This window comes from Mizuhopecten yessoensis, unplaced genomic scaffold (assembly GCF_002113885.1).
Source record: "Mizuhopecten yessoensis strain PY_sf001 unplaced genomic scaffold, ASM211388v2 scaffold3961, whole genome shotgun sequence".
In the NCBI taxonomy this organism is placed as follows: Eukaryota; Metazoa; Mollusca; class Bivalvia; order Pectinida; family Pectinidae; genus Mizuhopecten; species Mizuhopecten yessoensis.
The window spans coordinates 809,754-818,667 of NW_018405306.1; the positions used below are offsets into that span (position 1 = coordinate 809,754).

General features: G+C 34.8%; 1 long non-coding RNA gene across 1 annotated transcript; it reads right to left on the reverse strand.

The window, feature by feature from the left end:
* Window positions 1-1,062: 1,062 nt before the first annotated feature.
* LOC110448237 lies at window positions 1,063-4,649 on the reverse strand. The gene is made up of 3 exons (XR_002462691.1): window positions 4,566-4,649; window positions 3,233-3,293; window positions 1,063-1,383 (listed from the first exon to the last, which is right to left on the reverse strand). It is a non-coding gene; the product is annotated as an uncharacterized LOC110448237 (long non-coding RNA).
* Window positions 4,650-8,914: the final 4,265 nt, after the last annotated feature.

Here is an 8,914-nt window from a genome sequence, read left to right on the forward strand (position 1 = left end):
TCATAAATAATAGTATTTTTTCTAATATTAAGGAATGTAACTGCATTACCTGCAATAAGGATAACAACACACTGAAATCATTGTGACTTTTTTTTTTATCTTTAAGCAACACAAAAGCAATATGTATTGGTACAAACAATTATGAAATATATACAAATCTTCTGTCTAAACATTTAAAAAATTCAGATTAATTACTGGTATATTCTGTAATTGATTAAATTGATAAAGGTTAAAGGGAAGCAATTCAGAACTTTCGATCTGTTTTTTATATCACCCAGTCAATCATCGTTTTGTACTTGCCGGTAAATATCATTTTTTTTATCGAGAATAAGTTATCATATTATCACATGTTCCCAATTAAAAGGCATTTGTGTTTAAAGACTGTTTTTTTTTTTAATTTTCAATTTTGACCCATTAAATGATCAACAACAGTTTTGCTGTTTGAACAAAACAACTATAGAAGAGTGTTTTTTTGTTTTAGCCAGCACATACCTACTTCCCCAATTTGGCGTTTTGACCTAATCGCGGCAATGAAAAGTGTTGCATGATTACAATACTCCTTTGATGGAAAAAATACCACATTTCCTCCGATGCTAAGCTGTCGATTACATTCCCCCCCCCCCCCCCCCTCTGAATAGCATATCGACCACTGTTGATTTGAAAGTTACCATCACACATGTATATGAATTGCATTTTAATTGGGAGAAAGAAGGAAACATATGTACTAATGAGAGAGAAAAACTTGTTTGTTGTTTGTTAAATATTTATTTTTTAGAAAGAAATTAATTGGCTACTCGTATGGATTTATCTATCAAACAGGACATCTGTCCTGGTCCTGCTTCTGTACAAAACATGGAAGGAAATTATACGGAAACGGTTCCATTTCGTCTTATCATATTAAAGATGATGCAAAAAGCATTATATTGCTCATTTTGTCATGCAGGAAGTTTTTGAACTTGAAATAAATATAATGAGTGCATCATTATTTATTGTTTTTACATTTACAAATAAGGATGTACATGTACATGGCATTATCAGTTTGACACTAAAAACGGCGTAACACCCAGCATAATATGGTTCAATGTTTAGATTTTAATAACAACGTGTATAAGATTTACTGAGGTACCGACGCAAGAAAGAGAAAACAAAATATGTTCAACAGAATGATGATGAAATAATTTGCTGTCGTGAAATTCCGTGAGGTTCCATTTTTTCCCCCTCCAGAAGTAGATCCACCTCCTTTAGATCCTCCACCTGTTCCAGGCGGCGCGGTGGCGACAGGCGGCGCGGTGACGACGGGCGGTGGCGCGGTGGCGACAGGCGGTGGCGCGGTGACGACAGGAGTCGCGGTGACGACAGGTGGCGCGGTGGAGACTGCATACACTGTTGAAAGGCAAATAGTTAAATATTGAAACAGGTTTTTATGGTTTTTATTGGTGATCAGATATTTTTGCAGCGTTATTATTTCGCTAATATTGTGTTATAAATATGTTGCTGTCAGAACCGTATTCAACGTCTGGACAAAGCGAGTTTTCATCAGCATGTGTCCTGAAAGATGGGTAATTTATTTGGGCAATCTCATTGTCAAATGAGCAATCTAGATATCACTGTCAAAAGAATAAATTGAGATCTCAGTGTCACAAGAAACAATCTGGATCTCACTGTCAAAGAGGCAATATATAAGTCACGTTCAAGGCGCAATCAAGATCCCATTATCAAAAGGAGCAAGTGAAATCACACCGTCAAAGAAGCAATCTAGATGACAATGTCAAAGGATCTTGAATTCACTGTTAAAAAAACAATCTAGATCTCACTGTTAAAAAAACCAATCTAAAACTCATTGTCAATAAAGGAACAATCTAGATCTCATTGTCAAAGAATCAATTAAGATATCACTGTCAAATAAGCAATCTACATATCACTGCCAAAGGTGCAATCTAAATCCCACTGTTAAAAATAGATGCAATATAGATATCACTTTCAAAGAAGCAATCTAGAACATCTCACTTTCAAAGAAGCAACCTAGATCTCAATGTTCAAAAACATTGCAATCTGTATTTCACAGCCAAATGAGTAATATTTCTCACTGTCAACAAAGGAGCAATTTAGATTGAACTGTCAAAATGAGCAATTTAGATTGAACTGTCGAAAGAAGTAATCTAGATCTCGCTGTCAAATTAGTAATCTATACATATCACTGTTAAAAGGAGCAATTTAGATATCACTATTAACAAATTAGCAATCTAATTTCACTGTCAAAAAAGTAGCAACCACGATGTCACTGTTAAAATGAGCAATTTGGATAACACTGTAAACGAAGCAGTCTATATCTCACTGCTAAATGAGCAATCTAGATCTCACTGTCAAAGAAGTCAATCTAGATCTCACTGTCAAAGGAGCAGTCTAGATCTCACTGTCAAAGAAGCAATCTAGATCTCACTTTAAAAGGAGCAGTCTAGATCTCACTGTAAAAGAAGCAATCTAGATCTCATAATAAAAGAAGCAGTCTAGATCTCACTGTAAAAAAGCAACCTAGATCTCACTGTCAAAGAAGCAATCTAGATCTTATTGTTAAAGAAGCAACCTAGATCTCACTGTAAAAGAAGCAATCTAGATCTCACTGTCAAAGAAGCAATCTATATCTCATTTCAAAAGGAGCAGTCTAGATCTCACTGGAAAAGAAGCAATCTAGATCTCATTGTAAAAGAAGCAACCTAGATCTCACTGTAAAAGAAGCAATCTAGATCTCACTGTCAAAGTAGCAATATAGATCTCACTGTCAAAGGAGCAGCCTAGATCTCACTGCAAAAGTAGCAATCTAGATCTCACTTTAAAAGGAGCAGTCTAGATCTCACTGTAAAAGAAGCAATCTAGATCTCATAATAAAAGAAGCAGTCTAGATCTCACTGTAAAAGAAGCAATCTATATATCACTTGAAAAGAAGCAATCTAGATCTCACTGTAAAAGAAGCAATCTTGATTTCACTGTAAAAGAAGTAATCTAGATCTCACTGTAAAAGAAGTCGGTCTAGATCTCACTGTCAAAGGAGCAATCTCGATCTCACAGTCAAAGGTGCAATCTAGATCTCACTGTCAAAGAAGTCAGTCTAGATCTCACTGTCATTATTTTATAATATTTAATGTCAAACTAGTGTTTTTATCGGTTATCGCCATAAGAAAAACCTTTGTTTACTGGTTTGTTCTAGAGAAGGATTAAATAGAAATTAACTGACCTTCAGGTGGACTAATTATCAGCAACAGGGTAAATAGAGATACCAGTAAAGTGATATTCATCTGCAAATACAAAACAAAACAAAGTTGTAAAACATTCTCTTTCACAACTTTTAACGTTACAATCTACAGAATAAACTAAAACATTGTCTATAATGTCTCAGTCAATCAGAAGTCGCAGAGGCCATGTTAAATGTCAGATCACAGAAAAAAACTCGATATGCACATTTACACATGTATATTAATTATACTCATGTGAAGTGTATTTTGTATTCGGCAAGTAAATGCGGGTGAAGAAGAAAATAAAACAAATGGTAAGTGATGATTAAAACTGGACCCTTTACAGAAGTCCTCAAAACTGCTCCATTAGTTGCAAATGCTGCATTATGTAGCGCTTGCTGTGCCTTAATAGATGATATCTAAATTTTGAACCAACCAGAAGCTAGTAAACACTTGCTAATGATCGGATTATGACACTAATTAGTTTGGCTAAATTCAGTCCATTAGAAGACTTGTGCAAACATAACTTATAGAATAATTTCTATCCATCCTGATATTAGAACATATTTAGTAAAATTCCAGGAATGCTACAATAATATAATATTCTTATTGGTATCGAATTGACTGGTCCCAGAAGATAGAGTTTTGTTTATTCTATTACATGTCAGAAGGAAACAAAAAAAGTTAAATTCATATAGTTATCACCTGTGATTTGCATTACACCTTGTAAAAAAATGAACTTTTTTCATTGAAATTGCATGCATCTCGATGGTAATTTTACTAGTTGCGCTACCAACCCAACCAAGCAACTATCTTCTTTGAATCCGAGAATGATGCATTTTTGAGATGAAGTAATATTTCGAGCGCTTCCTTCTTTTAGACTGGTGTTCGTTTCCTGCACGTCTGCCTGTTATTCTAATCTTTAATTTCTACAGTACATCAAATTACGATTTAAAAATCGGTTTAAAAATAACATGACGGCAATCTTCTGATGAATTTGTATCAAAGCTACATGTCGGGACCGTTATATCAAAACGAATACTTAAAAATAAGAACAAATACAAAAATGCGTGGAGCGTACATGTCTGTTGCAACTACTGATGATAAAATCAGAAAACTGTGAGATCTAGATACTAATGTTGTACAAGACGCACAAGAATAACGAAAGATAAAGGCTTATAAATGTTTCCTGTCATGACTGAACAAAAAGAAATCTAGTACATATGTGTGTTTCATCATTAATTGAAGAGAAATAAGTCTCCTTTTCTGTAAGTGTAACAATTGTGTATATAATACCAAATATTGATAAACAAAGATACAATCCTTGATAGTTACCTTGAATAGAAGAAAGCCCACCAGATTGTTGAAATACTCTCCTTTGTATTCTCGTTAGTGTTAGAAAATGACGTTGTGTCTGAGATGTAAAACAATATTATATATATAAGTTCGCATTACATCATGTTTGTTACCATATCTGTGATTCGACTATTACATTTTAGCCACACCTACTTTCTGTATACCTTGATCCAATGTAAGGCAGCAGGAATGTAATCGTGAGTCATTTTATCCCTGCAATCTAGTGGGGGTTTAGTCCACTAAGTTTATTGTGGCTTTTATATCAATGAATCAAAATGTTACTTCGGAACTTTGTAAGGTAACAGTTTGATTGTTGAGAATTTGCTGGATGCGTACAGAAACAAAAAGAACACCATACTAACGCTTGTACTTAACCAACAAATCCTGCTAGATGATAAAAAATATCCCCCAAGTATTTCCCTGGAATTATCCAGAAACAACATTCAAATATCAAAGGTCGACAACATATATTCCTGTTATTATGAAACAAACTGACCTGGTATACATAACTTTTTTGTTTCTTATAAAGATACGATTTGTTTGGGTAGTAAAAAGTTTTCATTTTCCATAGGTGAGGGTTTGATAAACTGTATAATATTTACGTAATGGATTGATATGCATTTTCGCGTAAAGTAGCGTTATGTATCGAGCACGAGTTCAAGTATCTCGATAATCATTTAAGGAAAAAATCAACATGCGTGCATGTTTTATGATAGAATATATAACGAAGGTAAGAAATACTTGGAAAATAAATAACAAGTTAAGTGTTGTTCAAACGTTTTCGAACCTTTAGTTATATATTCCCCACCACACTATTAACACATATATATACATGTATCTGTTTACATCTCTTTTGCAGCGTAATATGCTATGCCTTTGTGTTTAACTCATACTTATAGAATACAAGATGACCTTTCACTTAGATAATCAAATTACTTTAATTAGTGAATTATTTTGTGCATGCAAATATTAATCATGTGATGACTTTGTCTTCATTCCACAACAAGCGGTGCGTTTTTATTTTTCGTACGCTGTAGGTAGCTGTCCTGTTCAATTTGGACATCTATGAAAAATACCAAATAGGTTCTACTCGTTGTTTAATCGTAATTATACGAATATGAAAGCAACCAAGGAATATACGTCGTCCCGCTGCTTGTGCGTGACTTTACCGTGAGAAAGTTTACCGATGTTCTGGTATGCCTAGTCAAATTTAACAACTCTTTTTCCAAAACAGTAAACCCAAAAAGCGCCATTTGGTTTATCTATTCGGCAGATGTTAAAAATAGATACTGACGTCATGCTTTATATAAGATGCTTAATTTCAGTCATAAAAAGCATCATTTTGTCGACAGAACTCGTCAACACATGAAATCAATGTTATATACGGTGTACTAAAAACCCTGTATGTTTGCTTTTGTTTAGTTGTTTTACGTCCGCTCACTACCGAGTAGTTCGGTTATCCAGCAGACGACACTTTAAGAAAGCTATTTAAGTCCCGTTTATGGTGAGTTCGATGAAACAGTTTGATCATGAGTTTTTTTAAATGTTTAGTAGGTCTAGAAACTAAAGACTATAAGCAAAAGTTTGAATATTTACAAAATATCTGTCCATCCCTCTCATTCGACACAATATTTGACCACTCCACGGCTGGATTGTTAACATGATAATGCGTGATTTCTGCCAATGAAAAACGTCGTTAAAACTCAAACGTGGTTAAATAAATCATACACGCTGTATTCATCGCGAAATGGTAAATAAATATGAGTTCATGAAATGAAGTGAGCGCAAATTGTAATTAGTCTTGAGTATCTAGTTGTGATCTGAACCGCAATTTCATTCAGTTTAAGTAAGTAATAGTTTAGAGAAGGCGAATGCGCCACACTTGTCTGGAGGAATTATATACAATGGATTAGGAAACCTACTGCGCAGCTAACGAAGTGACAGCTTTACTGATAGTGCTGAATTTTACGGTCTGGTTTTTTTTAACCCCAATTGAACTGGAACGATTATTTATAAGAGAGTGACGTCTAAAGTTTGATTACAAAACGTAAATTGTACTCTGACTATTGATTTTGGATGTTTTTCAACTATCGGTTTTGTATAGAGTATATAGATTTAGCTACTTTGTGTGTGGTTTGCGATAGGCAAACAGAGATAAAACACAGTGGATGTCAGTCAACAAGGCGATTATATGAAATATAAATCACGTGAAAAACATGTTTTGCATACCAAACAGACTTTCAAATAGGCCCAAGTAATCCTATCATTGACAATGAAATGATGCAAAGCACAGAAAGCTTATTATATTATACTGAATTTAGTTTGTTTCTCTATCTGCATGCACATATGCTAAAACATATGAAACAGAAGTTTGATACACACATAAAAGGTAGCACTGTTTATCAGCAGCGCAGTGGGTTAATATGGGCCTTATTGAGCGGTAAGAAAATATCAAATATGAAAATGATGCTTTGATAATACTTTATCATTTTTTGCGAATAAATGGTCATTCGACGAATATTCGAGTACATTCATAATGAGGACAAATATTTTGAACACATGAAATAATACTCGTCAAAACGCGTTTTACGAGAGCAAGAGTCAAGCTAATGGCTTTTTGTATTTTATGATTTCCTTGACCCATCTGCCCGAACAGCCGGAGGTCCCTCGCGCTGATAAGGAGGTATCGGGTTGAGATGCGGTAGTAGGGATATATGCAACTATAGGAAAACATTGTAGTAAACATGTCTTTAACCTGTATTGATTGATATTTGATACATAGTAACAACATTACATCAAAATCTCCAGGACCTGGCCTTCAAACGCCTTGTTGGCTTAACAGGTCGATTAAAAAATTAAGAAATGTCTTTAATTAAACAAAATTATTACATTCTGGGCCGTTCTACTACAGGCACTTGAGTTTAGCCGTAAGAAAAATTAAATAATTAATAAATAAACAATTGAAAAAGAACCTTATTGAAATTAGGACCGATCCTGTTTTCATTAAGTTTTTTTTATATATTTTACTATTAATAAATTAAATAAAACATCCCAAGTGCTTGTTAATAAACTCGCGAAGCGCGTGCAACCTTGTCTTCCAGTTTGTTTGTTTACTTTTATTGTATATATCACACGTGCAATATGTATTATTGATCGTATTTTATCTCATGTATTATAAATGTAAACATGTCAACCGATTTATATAATAGATGTTAATTTATTGTCAAGATTGTTTGTATCCTCTGCAAGTGGAGATCGTTTTCTATTGAAAAAAATACGAGGTCACTCAAGTATTTAAACCAGCAGTCTGATCTGGCTATCGTTATCGCTGTAGTTAGTGAAATTATTTATGCATCTATATCACTACATCAACATATCAAGGCATTATACATAAGCCACCTGACAATTCCCATTTCATGAACAGCCAATAAACATCCCCTTCGCCTGGTGTTTCATACCCTAGTCACGTACATCTACTCAATATCTAGATTCATCACGCGTGTAGCTAAACTTTCAGCATTTCGGGTTATCCTAACAACTTATTATAAGCCGTTGTCACAATATGATCGGTTGGAATGCTACGCTGAGGGCCTAAGGCATGGCATTTCAGTGAAGTAGCACTCCAAAGTTGGCATCAGATCCGCACTATCGCAATGAGGGGAATATAACAATAAACTGTCTTCAGCATAAAATACACACCGAGGCACGTCCTTAAATAACTCCGTCCTCGAAATTCCTTGGGTTTGGCTCAGTAATTTTACGTTTTCTGCACCCCTCGAATATACCATAACAAATTCGTAGACATGTGGTTAGCTATTTGATTGGTTTAGGCTAAAAATGACAAGTCGCTTGGCTGATACCTGTCGTTTGAAGATTACAGATGTACGACACCAAACTTCATAGCCGTTCAGTTTTAAAGATACGCTGCAGCGCGTTACTTTTGATGTACACGTACAGAGCCTTCGAGTTCGTCATGACATATTCCAGGATGGCAGAACACGTGAGTGATCGATAGCTGCTTATCAATTATTCACGTTTGATACAAGTTTCTATAAACTAAATTTGCTAATAAGTTCTTAAAAAGTAATAAGAAAGAAGACAGAAATATATAACTATATATAGATCCAAAATGTTGCAACGGGTGCCACAGATATATTGTTGGTCGCTTTCGTGTCCACGGTTGCCTCTCACAATATACAGAGGGTAACACCCGGTATATTCTTTTCTCAATTCCGGACATTCACCAATGTGTGATCACACTGAGGTGTCTGTACGTGCCACTTGGCGGTTCACACATGAAGGTAGCATCACGGTAAAATTAACCAGCT